This window comes from Saccopteryx bilineata, chromosome 4, assembly GCF_036850765.1.
Source record: "Saccopteryx bilineata isolate mSacBil1 chromosome 4, mSacBil1_pri_phased_curated, whole genome shotgun sequence".
Taxonomy (NCBI): Eukaryota; Metazoa; Chordata; class Mammalia; order Chiroptera; family Emballonuridae; genus Saccopteryx; species Saccopteryx bilineata.
This window is the reverse complement of record NC_089493.1, coordinates 248465276-248489852: the sequence shown is the minus strand read 5'-3', so window position 1 is coordinate 248489852 and position 24577 is coordinate 248465276.

Sequence of the window (24577 nt, the reverse complement as noted above, 5' to 3'; positions counted from 1 at the left end):
GCTGTCCTGCAAAACAGATATTGTGACTGCTCGTCCAGTGCATTTTTTCTCCCTGTAAGAAGAGCTGAACCATGGCCAGATTAGCCAGACAACTGTCCAGAAGAAAAAGTGAGGAGATAGTCTAGCCAGCTTTGGATTTCTGCACACGACTCCTCACACAACTGGTCAAATGGAATTGGCTCCACTTCTGATTCAATAGATTGGTGCTTGGTAAGGATTTATTGCATATATAAGTTTTCTACCACACCTTCTGTGGAAATAAAAATCAGTCCTTGCCAACACCAATCTATCTCTTTTGAGTTCTTTTCCAAAATAAACAACCATGGTGCATTTTGGTTAAAAGATGGAGCCTCTAACTCTGAGACCTCCTGGTCTTCTATAGATCTCCTGGTCTTCTATAACAATCTGCCTCTGACTTTTCATCATTGATCATCTTGAGGAAGAGCCGCTTTTCTTCCTTCTTCGGTCCCACATAAATGGGGCATTCTGGCTATACATAGATGTTATACCTTAATCCAAATTAAACTGGGCTGCCTAAAAGTGTGTTCTAGGATGGTGGAAGGTGTTGCATTTAAATCAATCTCTCCCCAAAATACTCAAGATATTACTTTAATAGTATCATTAAGTTAATGTTAACAATCTAATCTCAGATATTTATTCAAGATTTTGATTCTCCACATTGCCTGAAATCAACTATGCATTTCTAACCTAGGAGCCTTTCTACTATTTTAAGAGGTATTTGTGTATTTCTGATCTGATTACCTGTTGACTTAGCATTCACATAGTGCTATAGGAAATTGTTTAAATATGAGGCCTTGGATTGATTTCAAAGCCCAATTCTTGGATAGCCAAACTATTTCACAGTTACTCCCAATTCTGCTTAGCTGTCTTTCTTAGTAAAATTTGAACAACTTGAAACCTGGGTGGAGTCTCAGTGGCAGGAAGGACCTAGCACTCAGTCTGACACATGACTGGCATGTGGTTGAAGGTTCTTGAATATGAAAGTGCTCTGTTGCTAGAATACCCTGGTTATTTTCATAATAATTGCTATAGATACTGATTGAAGAGGGATTTAAGGAATTAGTGAATTAAGCAAAGGCATTAGCTTAAATTCTTTAATATGTAGAATTATACCACCTACTGTGAGGAAAAAATCTTGCTTTTTCTGTTAAGGATAGGATTTCCATATTGATTCAATTTCATATTTGAGAGTAAATTGACAGCATATCAACCTACATTATAAGAAAATGTTGTGGTATATTGTTTAAGTATTTGAATTTGAACACTCTATCAAGAAGTATGAAATAATCATCAGGCCAGGAAATGCCATGGTCTGTCTGCTTACTGTGATTAAACAAACAAAAAAAGGGTAAAACTCCTTTGAATATTTGTTCTTTGTGTGGATGAGTTTGCTTTTTGTGAGATTATCCTTAATTTCTAGAGAGATGATGATGACCTTTGCTGTTATAAGAGAGCTGTGTTTTGACATCTTTTAATGACTTCATATATATATATATGAAGTGTGTCTGTAAAGTCATGGTGCACTTTTGACCGGTCAGAGGAAAGCAACAAAAGACGATAGAAATGTGAAGTTTGCACCAAATAAAAGGAAAACTCTCCCAGTTTCATACCTATTCAGTGCAGTTCGATGTGGGCTCACACACAGATTTTTTAGAGCTCCTTAGGTAGCTATCCCGTATAGCCTCTACAGACTCATCACTGACTGATGGCCAACCAGAACTGGGTTTCTCCACCAAACTGCTGGTTTCCTTCAACTGCTTATCCCACCAAGTAATGTTATTCCTATGTGGTGGCGCTTCGTTATAAACGCACTGATATTCACATTGCACTTTGGTCACGGATTTGAATTTAGCGAGCCACAGAACACACTGAACTTTCCTCTGTACTGTCCACATCTCGACTGGCATGGCTGTGGGCTGCTCTGCTGTATACACGGTGTTAGGTCATCATCTACACATGTGCACATGCTGCCACATCATCCTACAGAAACTGGGAGGGTTTTCTTTTTATTTGGTGCAGATTTCAAATTTCTATCATCTTTTGTTGCTTTCCTGTGACCAGTCAAAAGTGCACCATGACTTTATGGACACACTATATATAAAATCACATATTTTTTTCTTTTCTATAGCCATCAAAAAGTAAGGCAATGCTCTCTTTTTTTTTTAAAGAGACATTATGTACTATTAGCCGCAGTACAAATTGTACTCATATATTATCTGGGACACTAATTAAATTGAATGGGAGTAGTGTTGGAGTTAATGACCAGTGCATTAGTAGTGATAGAGAAGGCACATTTGAAGACAAATGTCTTGTTTTAATTGAACTATTGTACTATTTGAATAAAGAGAGTGACATTTCTTTCAAATTGTCTGTTAAGTAAAGACTGTCATTATATGAATGGTAAAGTATCATCTATGTCTCCAGACTAACTAATGTTTAGTAAACATTTTTCCTTTGTTGATTATATTTATTCAGGGACTGCAGAGTCAGTGCTGCTAATGTAATTTAAATGGGTATTGATAGCAATTACGGTTATTATACTGTTGGAAAATTTGACAATATGGGAGCCTTAGAATTACTTTTGAAAAGATGATGTATATGTTCTTTCTAAAAAGTAGCAGTACCAACTAACAACAACTAAAGCCTATATTCAAGTCCTCATGACAAAATAGACGCAGAGATAAATAATACATCATTTAAGAGTGGGGTTTTGTTTTTGTTAACAGCTATTTCTCCAACACCTAGAATGCCTAGCACATAGTATGTTATCATACATAATTGTTGGATGAATAAAAGTCAGAAGTCATAAATAGTATCCTAGGGTCCATCTCTTCATGAGTATTTAAGGTTTATTTTTGTCCAGGGCTTTTAGGCTGCTGTAACTGAACTATCATAGACTGGTTGGTGGCTTTAACAATGGAAATTGACAGTTGGGAGGTCAAGATTAGAACTCAACTAAACATCTTTTTTTTTGAAACACCCTTCTTGGTGGATGTCAAAGTAGTTAGAAACATAAACTCTGAAGCAGTGTGGCTGGACTGACTCATGGTTCCAACACTTACTGGCTGTGTGATTTAAAGCAAACTACTTATCTTGTATTCTTCAGTTTCCTAATTTGTATGATGTGAATAATACCAATCATACGCATCTCAAAACTTTGTTTTATAAATGAGACCGTATGTAGAGGGCTGAGAAAAGGATGGATGTCAGCTATTGTTTCCAACCCCATTGCTCCAACATGAAATCTGGTGTTGCTGTTCTTGACGTCCCCCATTCCCTAACCCTTCCATTTACGTCCAGTCAGTTGTCACCAAATCCTAGTGATTTTTCCAATAAAATCTCCTTTTGTATCGCACTTGCCATTACTACAATCTTCATCCCATTTCGGGGCTGAAATACATCCCGGTAACTGATTTTCCTAGTCTCTTTCTGTCTCCTTCTTGGCAGTCTTCACAGGACAGCCAAATCTATTTATTACCAACAATCTGATCATATCACTGTCATTTATAAAGCTCATTGGTGAGTGGCTCCCTCATTAGTGCTGGTAGCGGGGTCGAGCTCTCCGACATGGGAACAATGAATGAGAGACACTGGAAGCCGCTGCTGCTGAGCTGCTGTGCTATTTCTCCATGGAGGGCGGTAGGGAGCACATCTGATTCTACCCACAATCCCAGTGTGAGGCTCTTTAGATCCGAGGAGGAGGATCTGTCTTATATGCCTTTTTCCTGATGATTCTTTCAAGAAAGTTCAAAAACTCGGGGTGAGAGCTTGGAAGAAATAAGGGAAGTCTAAGTAGAAACAGAACACTCATATAATCAGGTGGGAAGATGTGGCTGAGGGAAGTGAGAAAGTTAAAGGCTAATTTTTTATCTCTTTGCAACATTCTTACTCAGTGATAAGACTTAACTAATGTCATTGGAGCAAAGCTTAAGTTTAGAAGCTAATTTCTAGCCTGACCTGTGGTGGTGCAGTGGATTAAGGTATCCACCTGGAATGATGAGGTCGCCAGTTTGAACCCTGGCCTTAGGTCACTGATTCGAACCCTGGCCTTGCCCAGTCAAGGGACATAGAACAGCTGTGACTTGATGCTTCCTGCTTCTCTCCCCTTTCTCTCTTTCTCTCCCTTCTCTCTAAAAATCAACAAGTAAAATCTAAAAATAAAAAAATCAAGACTAATATCTAATTTTCACTTGGTTAAATATTAGTATTGTAAAACCAAAGCAAAGGAAAGCATGGTATTTATTTTTAGTTGAGCATTTCACCCTAGAGTCTTGTGTCCACTCAAGAGAAATGCTTCAGAATGAAATAGACCAAAGTGTTTGGCTTCTGGATGTGCTTTCCTAACAATTACATTGGGCTGCCTTCAGAGGAAGATGTTTCCTGTTTGAAGCAGTTTGCCCACTCAGTGAGAGAGGAGGGAGCTGCTTGCCTTCCTGCAATCAAGGAGAAGACCTTCAGGTCGTCTGATTTGGAAGGGCAACCAGGCTGTGGGAGAGAGGAAGCTTTGGGCTAAGAGAAAAAGGCATGGGAGAAAGCCAGGGGAAGAAAATGGAGAGCATAGATTGAACTAGAAAAAATCCACAGTGCAGAGGGAAAATCCTGCTGGATTATGTGCTCTGGTGATGCTGGGCTCCTTCTCTGGGTCAAGGACAGAAGCTGCTCGTCTCATCCAAACAAGTGGGTACTGTGTGTAGCTCAGGAAAACGTCACACTTGAGTGTGAAGGTTTTGAATGTTTTGTGTAGTGCCTGGCTGTGTAAAAGCAGCATGTAGACTGGAGGTGATTCTGAGATGTAAAAGAAATATCACACTGGATGCAGTTACACAGGCAAAAAAACTATATTCAAGGCAATGCCATAGCATAGACAGATTGAACTCGGCCCCCTGGAACAGAAGGCAGGAGTGCTTTAAGTGCTGATGTGAGCTAGTGGAAATTACTGGAAGATGTCAAGGGGGATGCTGGTCAATGTGATTAAAGTATCTGTGCTTGCTAATTGGTGCTTAGTGACGTTAAGCTCCTACCCCTGCACAGAGACTGGAAGATAGATGCTATCTCCTTTGATGATTACATCTCACAGGAGGGCTCCAGGTCCTGGAGAAAGACATTCCTGGCTTGTAAAACCTCTTAAAAGATATACTCAAAGGAGCAGGGGAAGCATCTCAAAGGGGCAGAGAATGAATTTTCAATGGAAATTTTTCTAAAGTAAATGCTTTAAGTCAGTGGTTTTCAACTGCTGATCCTTGAAAGAGTTAACCACCTGGTGTTGTAGGAAGATAATAGAGTCCTGTCTTCAGGGTGGTTACCGTAACTCTTTTTCAGGCTGGCACGAAATTTCTGGCGGCCTGCAACTTGAAAAATACTGCATTCAGGGAAAGGGATGTCAGGGGCCTGTAGACAGGAAGAAGTCTTTCTAAAGTTCAGTGAAGCTGAGTGGAATCTCAAATCCACTATGTCAATATAGGTGAGGAGTGTGACCAGGGTTTAAGAGGCCAGTGAGAGCAGCAAAATGTCTAAGTGGTTGCTTCTCTAAAACTCAACGCACTGACTTAAATAATAAAAAGAATGTATTAGTTCCTGTAACTGAAACTTACAAATAGTTTGGTTTGATCCAAGGCAGAAGTATTTTCTTTTTCTCGGTATCTCTGCTGTGTTCTCTTGATCCCAACTGTGCAGAGGGAGACTCCCACCTGAGAGTTTCAAGATGGCTGCCAGCAGTTTCCAGGGTCCAGGTGTTCTTGCTCACATCTGAGAGAAAAGAGAGTTTTTGCAACAACTCATGAAAAGGAAGGAGTTTTTCTTTTCCAGAAGCAGCTCAACAACTACCTCAAGTCTTATTGGCTCTTTTTGAATCACATGTTTATCCTTCCTTGAAGCAAACACACACCCAAGGAGGTGGGTGTGGCTGGTCTCTCTCAGTTAGGGGTAGGTACCATCTGACCCAAAGATTTGGCTAAAAGTAGGAATGAGATTATATTAGTTTGCTTGGGCTGCCATAACCACTTACTACAAACTGGTGGCTTAACACAATAGAAATGTATTCTCTAGTGGAGGCTAGACATCAGAAATCAAGATGTCGGTAGGATAGTTCTCACCTGAAGGCTTCAGGGAAGAATTTATGGCATGCCTTTTTCTTAGCTTCTGGTGCTGCCAGCAATCCTTGGCATCCCTTAGCTTTCAGCTGCAAAATACCAGTCTCGCCTGCGCTGCTACTTTTCATTCTTATTCATGTGCCCAAATTTCCCACTTTATAAAGGGACACTAGTTATGCCAAATTAGGCCTACCCTAATGATCTGATTTTACTTGATTACATTTGTAATCACAAATCACAGGAGTGATTTGGAGAATGTTTTCTCTCTTTTATGTGCCTGAAGTTTCATTTTTTAGGAAGAGCTAGAAATGGAATATTACAAGAGCTAGTAATTGTTGCTTCCTTTATTGTCTTCTTACAATGCAAGTTGGATAATTCTGCTCTGTAATTATCTTGAGTATTTAACTTCATTCTATTTATCATTTTCAGAATGTTCACTAGATGTGTGTTTTCTTTCATAAATGGAAGGTAATCTTTTAGGCTATTTTTTTTTTAAATAACACTTTCTTTTTTATTTTGGAGTCAGCACACTTACCCTTGTTCATGCTGAAAACCTCTCCTTTTAGGAAACTCTCTTTTGATAATTAAATTGTTGGCCTTGCTCCTTGTGTTTTGGACCTGGAGGCTTGCCCTGATTCTGCAGCTGATTTTGATGCAGATCATAAGATAAAACCATTTTTCACTCTGCTTTCCAGTTTCTTTAGATAGCCATGTGGACCAGTAGACCCCAGTGGACCAACCAATTGCCAAGTCAACTAAGAAGCTCAATGAGGACTTGTTTCATTGTCTTTGAAGAGGAAGCATTAAAGTTATTATTAATAAGTGCAAACTGGTGACTCCTCAAAATAAATGATTCTCTTGATCTATGAATGCCATTGCTTATTCTTTTAGGGCTGTCTGCTATTTTCCCACTTTGCTTCCTAAAAGAATGATGTTCTCATGTTCTTCCTGCAACACATGGAGTCATAGTCCAGTGTGTGTTATCTCTGACACACGCATTCATACATGCAGGAATACAGCTGTTCTTCTGACACTCTGGGCCAAACTTGAGAATAAATGACTTGAAATCAGCTTGCTAATGACAGGGACTACGAACCTGCTGCTACACTCAGTTTTTGAGGAAAAATCAATTGTGTCAAATCACCTTGTGGTATGATGGGAAATACTGTGAACACAAGTCAATTCAACATTAATTTAGTACTTTGTATTTGACACTGTGCTAAATCTGACTGTCTTGCCTTGTGAATGTCTTGCCTCATACAACAGGCAGGCTGGGGCTGCCCAATTATCATTTTACTACTACTTACTACTTTTTTTTTTACCAGTACTACCACTATTGTCTCCACTACAACGGTTACTACTGCTACTCCTATATAACTTTTATAAGGCATCCCGTAGATGACAGACACTGTTCTAATTATTTTCATTTAATACAATAGCTCTTATGATAGAGGAACTATAATATGTCTATTTTAAAAATGTGCAAATCAAAGCACACAACAGTTAACTAACGTGCCCAAAGTCAAAAAGCTAGTAAGCAGAAGAATGGGACAGAAATTCTAGCTCCTGTCCTATACTTAGCATCAAATTTATACTATCAGATATGCAATTGATGCATCAAAGGAACATTTTTTTTTTTGACAGAGACAGAGAGAGGGACAGATAAGGACAAACAGGAAGGGAGAGAGATGGGAAGCATAAATTCTTCATTGTAGCTCCTTAGGTGTTCAGTGTTGCTTTCTCATATGTGCCTTGACTGGGGGGGGGGGGGGCTGCAGCAGAGCGAGTGACCCCTTGCTCAAGCCAGTGACCTTTGGGCTCAAGCCAGCGACCAGGGGGTCATGTCTATGATCCCACACTCAAGCCAGCGACCCCTCACTCAAGCCAGATAAGCCTGTACTCAAACCAGCAACCTTGAGGTTTTCAATCTGGGTCCTCCACATCTCAGTCCAACACTCTATCCACTGCACCACCATCTTGTCAGGCAAAGGAACATTGATTGTATATTTTAATGTGTTAGTGTAAGCAATAAGAACAGTTTGCTAGCATGAGCTGCATAAGCAATCATATTGTTTTATTTTTTTTTTAATTAACAATGAGATGGGCCCACTCTCTCTCTCTCTCTCTTTTTTTTTTGTATTTTTCTGAAGTTGGAAACGGGGAGGCAGTCAGACTCCTGCATGTGCCTGACTGAGATCCACCTGGCATACCCACCAGGGGGCGATGCTCTGCCCATCTGGGGCATTGCTCTGTCGTGACCAGAGCCATTCTAGCACCTGAGGCAGAGGCCACAGAGCCATCCTCAGTGCCCGGGCTAACTTTGCTTCAATGGAGCCTTGGCTGTGGGAGGGGAAGAGAGAGACAGAGAGGAAGGAGAGGGGGAGGGGTGGAGAAGCAGATGGGCACTTCTCCTGTGTGTCCTGGCCGGGAATCAAACCTGGGACTCCTGCATGCTAGGCTGACGCTCTACCACTGAGCCAACTGGCCAGGGCAGGCCCACTCTTAATAGCTGGATATTCTCTTTTTGAGGCCTTCTATTCCCACTCTCCCTAACTGGCCAAGAACCTCAAGGATTTACTCAGCCCCAGAGGGTTGGTTTACCTTCCACACACCAGGTGGGCTATTGGGTTATCTGTTCAGTGCCCTCCTTCTTGCTCTTCCTTTCCTCCTCAGTGTGATCTTGTGTTGCTCTTGATGACTACTCCCCCCAGGATGCCATAGGCTCATTTTCTGCTGATATTATGTCTTACCAGTTCATTCACTCAGTAAAATGTTTTTAGTGATTACATATTATATGCCAGGCTGTGCAACATGCTACCAGTGGGACTACAAAGACGATCAAGAGAGACAAACTCCCTTTTTATGGAGCTTACATTCTTATGTAGGACAGGTTGACAGTAAACAAGGAAGCCAATAACTAAGTGAAGTAACTGCAAACCATTATTAGTGCTTGAAGAAAAGCAGGGAATAAGGGGTGTGGGTCTATTCAGAATAATCAGGGAGGACATCTGTAAGGAGGTGCCATTTAAGCTGAGACCTGCAAATATGAGTGTTCTGAAATTTGGTTTTGATAATGGTTGCACAATTCTGAGAATATACTATAAAACCATTGAATTGTACAGTTCAGTCAGGTAAACATTATGATATGTAGGTCATATATCAATAAACTGTTTAAAGAAAAAGAAAGATTCAGACATCCAGCAGATATATGACCAGAAGCAGATTGCTCTTTTTTTTTTCCCTCCTGCATTTGTGACTTTTGAGGATTGTAAATATTGGGTACATTCTCATTTTTATTTTGTATTTTTCTGAAGTGAGAAGTGGGGAGGCAGAGAGACAGACTCCCACATGCGCCCAACTAGGATCTACCGGGCAAGCCCACTAGGGGGCAATGCTCTGCCAATCTGGGCTGTTGCTCTGCTGTAACTGGAGCCATTCTAGTGCCTGAGGTGGAGGCCATGGAGCCATCCTCAGTGCCCGGGCTAACTTTGCTCCAACAGAGTCTTGGCTGCAGAAGAGGAAGAGAATGATAGAAAGAAGAGGGGTGAAGGTTGGAGAAGCAGGTGGGTGCTTCTCCTGTGTGCCCTGGCTGGGAATTGAACCCAGGACTACCACACACTGGGCTGACTCTCTACCACTGAGCCAACTGGCCAGGGCCTTCAGTTTTTTTTCATGATTTGAGATTTGGCTTTTTTGAGTGGGTTATCATTTGTCCATTTGTGTTACAGCTTTCATACTTCTACTGGTATTTTATCTTTTGTTCCTCATTCCTGTCAGTTTATACCCTTAAAAAATTCCCTTTGCTATCTATGATTTTGGTGAAGTTCAGGAGAAAGCAACATTAATTGTGTTTATTTAACCCGTAATCTTAGCTAAGAATTCCTATGACATTTTTTTTTTTTGTATTTTTCTGAAGCTGGAAACGGGGAGAGACAGTCAAACAGACTCCCGCATGCGCCCGACCGGGATCCACCCGGCACGCCCACCAGGGGCGACGCTCTGCCCACCAGGGGGCGATGCTCTGCCCCTCCAGGGCATCGCTCCGCCATGACCAGAGCCACTCTAGCACCTGGGGCAGAGGCCAAGGAGCCATCCCCAGCGCCCGGGCCATCTTTGGTCCAATGGAGCCCTGGCTGCGGGAGGGGAAGAGAGAGACAGAGAGGAAGGAGGGGGAGGGCAGAGAAGCAAATGGGCGCTTCTCCTATGTGCCCTGGCCGAGAATCGAACCCAGGTCCCCCGCACGCCAGGCTGATGCTCTACCACTGAGCCAACCGGCCAGGGCCTCCTATGACATTTTTGACACAGTTACTGCTCATACTATACATATGAATGCTGTTGTTTTGTATGCCAAGTACAATACTTAATTTTCTATCACTTATAATATTTTTTTAATTTTCTTGGGTTTCCTGAATATATAATTATATCAAGTGCATATCAGAATCATGTCTCTATCTTGCCAATATTTGTTTTATTATTCCTGGCAATTGAATTGGCCAGTACTTTAAAAAATAATAATAATAATGGTGATAGTGAGCATCTTTGAATTCTTCCTGAAGGTTGATGGGAATGCTTCAAAGGTTTCACCATAAAGCAGGATGATTGGTTTGAAACACATCTTTACAAAAAAGGAAACAAAACAACAACAAACTGAGACGTGAATGATGGGAGAAAGCCAGCCACATACAGAGGCAGGGGAAGAGCATTTCATTTGGTGTATGTCAAGCAAAGGAAGGGAGACCAGTGTGGAGAGCTTGGTGAGCACGGGGAAGGACAGATGGGATGAACTTGGAGATGTAGGCGTGTGCAACTGTGCAGTGATTTCTAGAACGTGGAAGCAGGGTTAACACAGAGGTGACAATTCCTTGCTATTTCTGGTTAACTGCTTGGCTTTCCTGACATGTTTGAATCTGCACTGGTCACCTCTGCTTCTAGCTCTCAGTTCTGCCACTGCCCCTGCCCAGCACTCCTCCCACTGATGGACTGAATTAGCCCACTGTAGGGTAATGGTAAGGGTTGAGAAAGGGAGTACTGCTGTTTCTCTGAGGCCTTGTTGTGACTCATTTTACTGTTGGCTTGGGCAGTCTGCTCTGTGGTCTTGTGCTACAGGGTCAGTTTGTCCTTCACTGGGTGGCTCTTCTCCCTACCCACCTCTGCTACTGCCAGTCCTCTGGTGAGCTCACAGCCAGTATCCTCAGCTGTCCTCTGCATTATCAGTGGATTGAAGAACATCTGGATCCCAATGTTCAATATATAACATTGTTTCTGGTTGCCTCCCTCTGGTTCATTATGTTACACTGCAATTTCAGTTTTGCTCTTGCTGTTCTATTTTGGTCTAAATCTCTCCTAAGACACCTAAGAGTTTTCTAAATTATTCTTTTGATAGTAAGATCCAAGCCCCTGCTTGGGCTAGAATTTTCTGATTGTTTTTGATACTACCATTATGGATTTGAGATATGAAAGTGTATATGGGGAACCAGGTAAACAATTTGACCTTTACCTGCTCTCTTTCTCTTGCCCCCAATCCTGAAAGGACAGCTGACTCACCTGGGAAGGTTTTTCCCATTTTCTCTACCACCTCCCTCTCTACACAATGGCTTCCAGTGTAGCTTTATGCTCAGGTCTCCATGCTTTTTTTTTTTTTTTTTTTTTTTGGTATTTTTCTGAAAGGAGAAGCGGGGAGGCAGAGAGACAGACTTCCCCATACTCCTGATTGGGATACACCCAGCAAGCCCATTAGGGGGCGATACTCTGCCCATCTTGGGTGTTGCTCCATTGCAACTGGAGCCATTCCAGTGCGTGAGGCAGAGGCCATGGATCCTCCTTGCTTTTGATTAGTAAAATTTGGGAACTTTAGAGGACTCCTTCCCTTCTCACTGGCTATATTATTAACAATAATCTAAGTGGAGACACAAAACTGAGTGATGATTTCTAAGTCCTCAGCTGGGTACGGCCCTTCCTATGGATGAATCATGCCTTTGAGTCATGGGTAAGTAGCTATAGGGAATAGGGAAAAATGATTGACATGAAATGAACAATTATATATCAGTTTATTGTCTTAAAAGCATTGTTTCTATTAATCTTGTGGGAAAGGTTTTGAGCTCCGGCTGGTTGGCTCAGTGGTAGAGCATCAGCCTGGCATGTGGAAGTCCTGGGTTCAATTCCCAGTCAGGGCACACAGGAGAAGTGACCATCTGCTTCTCCACTCCTCCCCTTCCCCCTTTCTCTCTCTCTCTCTCTCTCTCTCTCTCTCTCTCTCTCTCTCTCTCTTCCCCTCCTGTAGCCATGTCTAAAATGATTCAAGTAATTGGCCCTGGGTGCTGAGGATGACTTTATGGCCTCACCTCAGGCACTAAAATAGCTCAATTACCAAGTAACAGGGCAGTGGTCCCAGCTTGCTGGGTGGATTCTGGTTGGGCACATGTGGGAGTCTGTCTCACTGCCTCTAGCATCTCATAAAAAAAAAAAAAAAAAAAAAAAAGGTTTTGAGGCTGGCCAGATTAACTGGTTGAATGCTGGGCCTGATCAGCACAATGAATTATTGGTTCAGCAAAAGAGCAGTGGGTTTTGGTGCTTCTCACTTACCTTCCAGTCTAACAACCCACAGGCGTTCAGGTGTCTGCCATTCCCATTAGTGCTTGTAACTTAAGGGAAAACTGAGACTTGTCCCCACTTCATCTCCCACTCCATGCAAAGACACTAATCAGTTTTATCCAATCAAGGTAATTCCATTTTAGTTGTAATATGTTTTCATTTAAGATTAGATTTAATCTTAAACTGCTTGTGCGTTTCACAGGTGAATTTCATTGGTAGTGGGTGCCTATGTGACCTAACGTAACCAAATCACACTCAACTGAAGTTCTTTCTTTTTACAGTTCGGGAATTCTCTCTCTCTCTTTCTTTCCTTTTTTTTATTGTTTTTATTCATTTTAGAGAGGGGGGGGAGAGAGAGAGAGAGAGAGAGAGAGAGAGAGAGAGAGAGAGAAGGGGGAGGAGCAGGAAGCATCAACTCCCATATGTGCCTTGACCAGGCAAGCCAGGGTTTTGAACCGGCAACCTCAGTGTTTCCAGGCTGACGCTTTATCCACTGCGCCACCACAGGTCAGGCTCTTTCTTTCCTTTTGAATATGCCAAGGAAGCCTTCTAACCCATTGCTTCTGATAATCTTGATACTAAGGTAAAACAGTCCTGAAATGAGGCAGATCTTGTATTTAGCAGAAAAGAGAGAGAGAATGATTCTGGGTAAACCAAATAGCTCTGAGGTCCCTAGCTCTGAACTTGTTGTTATGTGAGACAACACATTTCTCAATTGTACTGTCTCACATAACAGGATTTATGTTTTTGTTCTATTTATTTTTCAGCTGAAATCCCTTATATAGCATACATGGATTGATGAGAGTAGTAGATTGGGACCACGTAATTGACATCCCTACTAGACTTGCTGAGACAATGAACTAGAAAGCCAGAGGTAATAGTCTGTGAAGGGGACAAAGTACTAGTGGGTGGAACAAGGCATTTGTATCTCAAACATGTTAGCAACAGTTGATCACCAATGTATATTGCACAGTCACGATGGGTTGGGGAAAGGGTAGGCATATGTAGAGTTTGGGTTAGAGGAGAAGAGGGAATGAAAGTAACATTTATTGAGAACTTAGGTTCTTGGCATTGATTTTTGTTTTGGATATATATATTATCACATTTCTGCTGCTCAACAAAGAGACAGGTGCTTAGAGATAGAAACCCAGAGACACTGACATATTAAGTAACATTTCTATATTACACAGCTCCTATATTCTGATTCCAGTTCAAGTTTGTCCACAGTGCTTTCTGAGTTTCTCACCATGTATGGCATCATGGTTTAATAACTTAAGAAGGCAAGAAAGTACAATTCACTTTTATAAGTGGTCCATCAGAAATGCTAATATGAAGAGAAGCTGTATCTCCCAGCTCTAAGGAGCATTTGCTAATTCAGAATAGATTTGGAATAACTAATTTCTTAAGGTTTTAGAGTTATTGTGCTAATTGTTTCAATGTTTTGAGGAAAGAACACTGTGAGCTTCTAAATACTTATCACAAGACTGACAATTCAGTTATCTGAAAGATAACAGCATAAAGATCCATAAATCCCAATGCTTGGAAATTCGGGGAAATCTTCTGTTACGCTGCGCTGCCCAACACCAGAAAGCCGGCAGAAACCAGCCGCTCCATGTGTTTCTCTAAATATTGCTGGAATTACTGAGAAGAGAGGAGAAGCAGGGCATTTTAGGGGTATTAGTTGTGGAATGTTATCATCTCTCCTTTTCTTCCATATTCTTTTCTCCTTCAGAGTTTTGCTTTTCCAGATAGGAAAGAAAAGACTGATTCTATAAATTTCTGGGGAAGAAGGAGGATGGTTTAGTTAGCATTTTATATTAATTGTTTTTCTTCCAAAAATTGCTTTTCTCCTAGGAAGCTTTCTTCTTTTATCAATATGGCCATCAATGAATTTAACTTCTTCCTCTTTTCCTAGTTTAACCAGAGAGGTCAGAGCCACATTCTTTGAAGGAGTTCCATATTAGGCTCTGGAGGAATTCTAACATCTTTTCCTTCAGGAAATGTTGAATTCTCCTGAAATATGTGAGTACACAAAAGCTATCTTTTTTACTTACATCTTAAACACAGGATTGTGCCACTTAGCCATGGGGATACATTCTGAGATGTGTTGTTTAAATTTTATTTATTTATTTATTTATTTATTTTAGAGAGAGAGAGAGAGAGGAAGAGTGAGAAAGGGGGGAGGAGCAGGAAGCATCAACTCCCATATGTGCCTTGACCAGGCAAGCCGGGGTTTTGAAACGGTGACCTAAGTGTTCCAGGTCAACGCTTTATCCACTGCGCCACCACAGGTCAGCTGAGATGTGTTGTTATGCAAACATCACAGTGTGTACTTGCACCAAGCTAGATGGTATAGCCTACTACTGCAATTTTATGTGATATCCTTTTACAAGACTGGCAGCACCAGCAGGTTCCTTTAACCAGCATCACCACAAACACCTGAGTAATGCCTCATCCTATGATGTCAGGATGGCTAGGGTGTTACCATGGTTACAATGTTACTCTATTTATGACCCATTATGAGGGTTAGGATATCACTAGTTGATAATTGTATATGAAGTTGCTTGTTGACCAAACGCTGTTATGTCTGGATGCAATTTCTTCTCTCCTGTTGCTTATCTTAAAGATCTGGATGGTTCTGGGGTGAGACTTCTCCTGAAGCTCCTTCTCTTCTTCATTAACCCTGCCTCGATCATTCCAGAAGAGGGCCTTTGGGTAAGTATGATTCTTAGGGACACTGGAAATATGGAATTTTTAAAAAATTAAATGTGTATTTTGCTTTTGTGTTTCTGAAGGTAGTTATGAGGTGAATCATATGAAATTTTCATTTGTGTAGGTAAAAAATTACCAAATACTGCGATTTTGTTAGGTTCCACCTAATTTTAATATTTTGGCATATCAAAGATTTTGCAGAGTTGTTCTCTCATAAATATTTCTTTTTCTTTCTCTCATAAATTTTCTGACTGGAAAAAGAAACCTGATATGAACTTATTTTTAAAGTTTCTGGGGCCAATCACTGACATTGAGTATTTTCTTGGAAATGAACCAGGTGCTATATTTTTACCCTTGGTATCTATTTTGAATCACGGCTTAAAATGTTCCTTTCTTCCAAAGACTTCATGGTGTAAATGCATGATGAACTCATATAACAACAGTAAAATATCTGTCTTTGATGTTATTTATAGGGAAATTAGTGGAGTTAAACTTTGACTGCATTGCAAAATAGCCCTAATTAAAATAGATTAAATATCTTATTGCCTGTCTTTGGCAATGCCTCTTTATTTAAAATTATGTTCATAAACTCACTAAAAGTAAATCACGTTTTTCATTGAGAGTGAAAAGGAGTACCATTTCAAAATTGCTAAACACCAGATTTTAATTCTGATGTAAATATGCATACTTTATAATTATTGAGAGTAGGGACTTAACATTTTTCAGCCCTCTAAAAAAAAAAGAACAATTTAATTGCACACTAGGTTTTATTGAGGATCAGCAAGTATAAAACATTTGAGATCAATGAATTTTTCCTTTTTTTAAGTACTCAGCATTTAAAATACTACATATTCAATAATAAAAAGACAAAAATCAGATCTCACAATCACCCTAATATTGATAAAATAAGTGGAAACAGGTAAAGTGTTTCCTAGGTTACTGAAAATGAGGCAATAACTAGGACCACAAGAAAAACCTGCCCCAAACGTTAAAGGTGATTGGAATTCCCTTCCCCCTCCTAGGGTTGCATTTTCTACATGTTGATCTGTTAGAAGTCTGTGCTTCCACCCCCACCTCCTTCAGGTCCTGAGGGATCCAGCAGTTATGATGTTTCTGTATGGAGCGTCCCTTTCACCTTCCTCTTTGCAGTTCTCACTTCATTTGCAGGTCTGTGACATCGCCAGCCTGGGCATGCTCACTGACTGGGGCAGCATAAGTTAATGGGATGGGCATAGAGGATTTGGACAAGATTTTGAGATTCGTTGTCTTTATTGCTAACATCACATTCAGATAGCAGGGATTCTTTTTTTCTTTTCTCCTTTTGCCTTTCCATGCCTCCTCCTCCTTCCTCTCCTCCTCCTTTTTACTTCTTCCTCTTTCCTTCCAAGTCATTCCCAAAATTACTTGGTAAGCTGGCTTGGACAGGAAGTATCTTTTCCAATAAAATGATATTGTAAATGATGGTTAGATTTCATGCTATTTCATAAGCTTTAATTATCAGTGTTGTTAAAATTTTGTATTGAGATAATAAAACAACTTTGCTGCAATATTGATAATTAAACTCGACAGAAAACATTTAATTAAAAGTAGACATTTTACTGGCAAAGATAACTTCTAATTTTGAATCATATTTTACATTTCATTTAATTTGTTCTCATTTTAACTTAATTTTAGGGTTCACTATAACTTCTAATTCAATTCTGATATTTAAATGTTAAATCATTTATTCACTGTTTTATTTAACTTGGTTTAGAGAAAATATGCATGAGGCAATCTAATCAATAGTCTGTAAATGAAGAAATAAAGAAATTAGAAAGAGTAATTTCTTAAGAAAATGATTCTCATCATTATTAATTGAGGCAGAATTTTTCTTTTTTCTTTTTTTTTAAGTGAGAGGAGAGAGGAGGGGAGATAGTGAGACAGAATTCCACGTGCACCCCAACCAGGATCCACCTGGCAACCCCCATCTGAGGCTGATGTTCTGCCCATCTGGGCCCATGCTTGCAACCGAACTATTATTTTTAGCACCTGCAGCAGAGGCTCCACTAAGCCATTCTCAGTGCTTGGGGGCTGATGTGCTCAAACCAATTGAGCCATGGCTGCGAGAGGAGAAGAGAGAGAGAATGAGAAGGAAGGGGGAGGATTAGAGAAGCAGATGGTTGCTTCTATTGTGTGCCTTGACCAGGAATTGAACCCAGGACATCCATTATGCAAGGCTCTACCACTGAGCTAAACAGCCAGGGCCAGAGTTAAAAAAAATTTTTTTAAATATGTCTTAGACTAGTAATTTTCTTTTTCTCTATCCATGCAACCTCTCATAGTTGGAGTATCATCTTTTCAAGTATCCTGGGTTAGACATTTCAGAGACATTATTTGGTGATCTGATACTGCCCACAGTTTCTTTTGTTGGTTTTTGTGTGTGTGTGTGTGTGTGTGTGTGTGTGTATTTTTCTGAAGTTGGAAATGGGAAGGCAGTCAGACAGACTCCCGCATGAGCCTGACCGGGATCCACCCGGCATGCCCACCAGGGGGCAATGCTCTGCCCATCTGGGGCGTTACTCTGTTGCAACCAGAGCCATTTTAGTGCCTTAGGCAGAAGCCATAGAGCCATCTTCAGCACCCAGGCCATCTTTGCTCCATCTTGGCTGCAGGAGGGGAAGAGAGAGACAGAGAGGAATCGAACCCGGGACTCCTGAACGCCAGGCCAACACTCTACCACTGAGCCAACCAGCCAGCGCTTGTTGTTGTTTTTTTTAATTATTGATTTTAGAGAGAGACAGAGAGAGAGGAAGGGAGATATATATATATATATATATATATATATATATATATATATATATATATATATATATATATATATATATAGAGAGAGAGAGAGAGAGAGAGAGAGAGAGAGAGAGAGAGAAACAGTCATCTGCTTCTGTATGTGCCCTGACTGGGATCATATTGGCAAACCCTGCGTACTGGGAAGATGCTCCAGACAACCAAGTCATCCAGCCAGGACAGCCAATCATTCTTAAAACACATGTGAGCAAAAGTTCTTTTTTATTTTAATTTTAACTTTATTTTAAGAGGGAGGCAGGGAGAGAGAGAAACAGGAACATTGAGCTGCTTCAGTATGTGTGCTGACTAGGAATCAAATCAGCAACTTCTGCACTCTGGGTGGATTCTCCAATCAGCCAAGCTATTTGGCCAAAGCTTAATTTTTTTATTTAGTGATTAGAGACAGAGAGCGGGAGGAAGAAAGAGGGGAGGGAGAAGGAAGCCTTCCCTTGTTGTTCCACTCAGTTGCACATTCATTGGTTGCTTCTCATGTGTGCCTTGACCAGGGATCAATCCCAGAACCTTGTCATTTAGGGATGATGCTCTTAACCAGCTGAGCTAACTTGCCAGTGCCCACAGTGTTATTTTTCATCTGAGGATTCTTTCATTCTTCTACTTAGGACAGGGCCTACTGGCTCTTCCACTCCCAGACCCTACAAAATTTCCCGGGAGTTCTAGGGACAATAATAGGCAGGGCCTATTTTTTCAGGGACCAATCAGTGCCTTGGTTCTCATGATTAATATTCTTTCTCTTCTCCCAGCCCTTGAGAAATCTTGGTGTGTTTGTGTTAATGTAGTATGGGAAGACAAAAAAAATAGTAGGGACTAGTTATTTAGAGAATATTCTACCAAGTGTTATTAATTATCTCTCATTAACCACATTTAATTGGCCCCATGTCCTCTGGATGTGGATATTATTCTAGCTCTTGAATTCATTCTCTCATTTCCAGGATAGGTCCAGGGAAACCTTCAGTGGCTTCAAACTTCCTGCAGAATAAACTCCAAACTTCTCAGAATAGCATTCACATTTCTCCAAAATTGAATCTATTTACAACCCTTGTTTCAGCTTTCCTGTATCCTAACCACCTGATACTCTATGTCATTTCTTGAAAATGTCCTTTACATCTCCACCTTTATATCTTTGCTAGTGCTGATCTCTTTATTTAGAATCTTTTTGATGCCTTATGAAAGATTATTTATATTTATTATGCAAGGCTCAGGTTAAAGGCTACCTCATCCAAAATGCCTTCTTGGGTTTCCTCAGGAAAGAAATCCTGACTTATTATTTTTTTTTAAATCACTTCCAACCACTGGCTTTCTTTCTTTGTTAAAACAGTTTTCAATCATTAAAAAAAAATCCTGCCTTGATTAAAATTGTTTTAATCTTCAGAAACTCACTAGATTTTATATACCTTGAAGGAAATAATTGTGTCTTATTTTTGCAATTTAACAAGGTTTTATGATTTTTATAAAGATTGTCTGCCCTTTTAGCTGCTTTAACAAAGGTTAAAATAGCAGTGGCTTTTTTCATTTTGTACCTTGGACATCCTCAGTAAAGTTTCCATCGAATGGCCTCAGATATGGTAACCACAGGACCCTGGAATAACAGAATCGAATGCGAGTGTCCTGGGTAAACCAGGCTATATGGTCCCCTTAACTGAATTGGCTGCTCATTTTAAAATAATGAAAAGCAAGGAAGGGAGAGGAGGAGTAGGAGGCAAAATTTTGAAAGTTGTACTCATCACTTTCATTACATCGCTAAAGACTGAGTGCAGTCACAAGGGTACTCTGAACTGTAAGGGAAGCCGGGAACATATGCGTGAGTGCCATATTACCTGTTAAAGTCAGGGTTACTAGTGAAAGGAATGAGGGGACGCTGGGTATTTAGGGACAATAAGTAGTCTCTGCTACACAGAATAAATTTGAACATTTCCTTTTAAGTCAAATACAGTAGGTAACTACAAACTTTTAGAAAGAAGTACTTTTTTGGGGGAAATGTATTGTTTTTTACTCTTCCATTTACAAAGTAGATAAAAAATAAAAATAAATAAAAAGTAGATCATTGCTTTTACAAAGCAAGATACAAGATAAAAATTCCTTAGAAAATGTTTTGAGAAAGTAGTCCAGGAATACAGTATGTATGTCTTTTGTATTTTTAGAATAGATTTTGTCATGGAATTAACTGAATAAAAGACAGTTATTTAATAGGCTATTCCAGTACATATCGTTTAGAGGACACACAGGTGAGGAAAACTTATAGCAAAACTGAGGGTTTTACATCCTGATATTATCAACTTGCTTTCGCAGCTCTGCTCTGGTGAAGCTGAGGTTTCATACTGGCATGACATCTAGTAGGACGGAGTCTTCAGCTTTATTCGTTAATTAGCCACGCCATCCTGTGGGCCAGCCCAGGTGAAGGGAACTTAGCCAGAGGCACTGTGTGTGCCACTGCCTCTCCAAGTGATTCCCCTGAAGATTTCTGAGGACGTGAAAGGCTCCCTTGCAGATACTATGTCTTTTTAATCAGTGGTGACCTCAATCTGTCATCCCACATTTTTGAAAGGAATCTGAAATACAACAGCTATTCCTTAAATTTGAATGGATGCTTTTCCCTCTCTCTGCAACCCCCAATTTTGCTATCAGTCATGGCGGCTGATATCCTTGCAGTCTTCCCTTGCTGCCCACCCTGTCAGTTACTGACATAGTGTGTGTGCAGGAGCCATTTATTTTTCAGAGAGATGAAAAGCAGATTGCAAGAGCAGGATATTGCCAACGTGATGGAATGCATTCTAGTTCAGAACCCTTCGACAGAATTTTTGAATTATTATTTATTATTTTATGTTGATTGGTAAAGTAGCTCCAAATAACTGATTCAATGAAAAGCATTCTATCCTTGAAATAATTGCCAGTGTTCCTTTATTTGTATTTATAAAATAATCTAATTTTATATTCTTGAAAATATTGGACATACCGAGAATGAATCATAAGTGCTTCAGTGCACATGTTTTTCTCATGTAGCACATGAGCAATGTGTAATTTATGTGTAGAAGCACATTTTAATGTATTTTACATTTTTATTTATTTTCTAGAGAAAGAGATATATCAATTTGTCCTTTCAATCATTTATACATTCCTTAGTTCAGGGGTCCCCAAGCTACAGCCCCCTGAGGCCATTTATCCGGCCCCCGCCGCACTTCCGGAAGGGGCACCTCTTTCATTGGTGGTCAGTGAGAGGAGCATAATTCCCATTGAAATACTGGTCAGTTTGTTGATTTAAATTTACTTGTTCGTTATTTTAAATATTGTATTTGTTCTCGTTTTGTTTTTTTACTTTAAAATAAGGTATGTGCAGTGTGCATAGGGATTTGTTCATAGTTTTTTTTTAATAGTCTGGCCCTCCAATGGTCTGAGGGACAGTGAACTGGCCCCTGTGTAAAATGTTTGGGGACCCCTACCTTAGTTGATTCTTGTATGTGCCCTGAATGGGGATCGAACCCACAACCTTATAGTATTAGAATGATGTTCTAACCAATTGAGCTACCTGGCTAGGGCTAATATATTTTTAATCTTCTTTTAAATGGTTTATAACTTTTTCTAAATAACTTTTAAAATTTTTGCTTTTTTTACAAAACTTAATAGCATGCAGGGAAAGCACAATGGTTTTTCTTTTATTCAGTGGTTTCCTTTTTTTTTAGAAAAGACAAGCAATAACAAACATTTTCACTTAGAACATGATACATGATGTAGGGAAAAAATAATACTTAAAATTGGACTTTCTGCCTTTCATTTACTTTTCTCCTTTTTTTCATTGTATAGCTTGCTATTTTCTTTCTAGTATTTCTCCCTTTCATCCTCTCCTCAATTTTTTTCTCTTTATATTTCCTGCTCCCTGCTCCCATTTTTATATACATAACTTGCTGTAGTAGTTAAGGAAGTTCTAAATTAATTCCCTATCTTGGCATTCATTATCTCAGAAAAATGATCAGTTTATGACTATTATTTTATACTAAGGAAATCTAAATTGTTTGAGTTTTAATTCAAGTAGCATACTGGAAAAATCACTGACTTCTTAGCTCTTTCTAATTCTCTATTGCTTCCTTCTATTATACATTTTTCCAAACAGAATAATATGAAACATTATTATAAACCTCCTTCCACAAGAGAGAAGAAAAACAATAGCTAGGACCTATTTCATAGCAGCAGTTATTATTTCTGCTTCCAGGCATAGTGACCATTGTTCAGTTTGACCTCCATTAACTTGTTGAATAATTCTATTAAAAAGTTATGTTTTGTATTTCTTGACTGAAAATGCACTAACCTACATGCTATTTGAGAAAAAAACATTCATTTTTCATTGAGATTATACCAAATAGAAAAATGTGGGAGTTCTCTTTCTCTCTCTGGACAGAAAGAGAAGAAACCCTTTTTTAAAAGTGTAGAATTAAACAAAAAATTAAAGGTATAATACAAACATTTCAGAAACCATGTTTTCAGCCCTGGCCGGGTAGTTCAGTTGGTTGAGCGTTGTCCTGCTACAGCAAGGTTGTGGGTTCAATCCCTGGTCAGGATATAAGCAAGAATCAACCAGTGAGCCTGACAAGGTGGTGGTGCAGTGGATAGAGCATTGACCTGGGATGCTAAGGACCCAGGTTAAAAACCCTGAGGTTGCCATCTTGAGTGTGGGATCAAAGACATGACTCCATGGTCACTGACTTGAACCCAAAGGTCACTGGCTGAAAGCCTAAGGTCACTGGCTTGAGCCCAAGGTTGCTGGCTAGAGCAAGGGGATCACTGGCTCAGCTGGAGCCCTCTAGTCAAGGCACATATAAGAAAGCAATCAATGAACAACTAAGGTGCCACAACTATGAGTTGATGCTTCTCATCTCTTTCTCTCTCCCTTCCTCTCTGCCTCTCTCTCTCTCTCTCTCTCTCTCTCACAAACATGCATGCGTACATGCACATACACACACAATATCTACTACTGTTAGAAATTGCTAAACAGACTTAACCATTTCATGTTTCACATCAAAAAGTGCACAGTGCTTTCTTATTATGTATTGAGTTTGCCCTGAAATGAAGTTTTGAGTGAATGATAATGAGACTGCTACACACACACACACACACACACACACACACACACACACACACACACACACACACACACACACACGAGGAACTTCAGAGTGGTAAGCATGCCTCTTTTGGAATTGCAACTTACTTAGTTAGATGTGGAAACTGATTTTGTATAAATACAGTGTATCCCAGTTATTGGCTAGCCAGTATTTTTAGGTGTACAGATATCCCAGAAACTGAGAGTCTTGTGGTGCATAAACTAAGTCATATACATTAACATATGCTTGGTCAGATATTGAGAGAACCCTCCTAAGCAAGGGAGAGAAGAAATAGAGGGAAATGCTACAAATAAAAGGAGATAAGTTTTCATAAGATTTTTGTTAGCAATGGACATTTGTTAAGGTCCTCAGAATTTATTTTCTATGTAACTCTATTAACTTCCTAAACTCATTTCTATGTCAACATTTTGCCCCTCGTCAATGCACTCCTCACATATTTTTTTGTTCCTGGATGCAAATTGGTCATAACATGTTCTAATTTGGAATCCCTCATTTATCCATTTTTACCTATAGGATAGTCTATGCTAATTGGTTTGGTGTTCAAGGCCATCCATGTCTTGTCCTGGTCAATAGTATCATCATTTTTACCAACTCTGGTCCAGTCATCTGAGGAACTCAAAATTGCCTAGGAGCTTTTCACTTGTCCTCTTCCAAGTCAAACTCTGCCACTGACCTTGCTCTTATGCTTTTGGACCCAGCTCAGTATCAACATTGTGGGGAAGACTTCCCTAGTTCTAAACCCCAAAACTTCTGGCGAAGAGCTTCCACTACCTTCCAAATACTCTCTGCATAATGTTACCATATCATTTACTTGCCTGTCTTACCACTAATGACTGACCTAATGTATATCATATATATTAACCAAAATGACTTTGATATTCCAATGAAACTGATTTCTTCCATTAGATATGTCAGAAGCTCTATTTCTCCTAGTCTTTGAGACATTCTGGCAAATGAATTCTAACTTCCTTCCCCTTACTACTTCTCTATAGTATTCAGGCAGGTTACGAACATTTGCTGGACTCGCTTTTTCAATTACTGCTAAAGGAAAAGATAGAGACTATTTTCCTCTGTATATGAATAATTCTATTTTATATAGAAGGCAATGACAGCTACAGTCTGGTTGGAGAAAACATTCTCTTTACAACAAAGAAATGAATAAATAAATGCATGAATAAATTCATGAGAGAGTCATACAACATTACATTG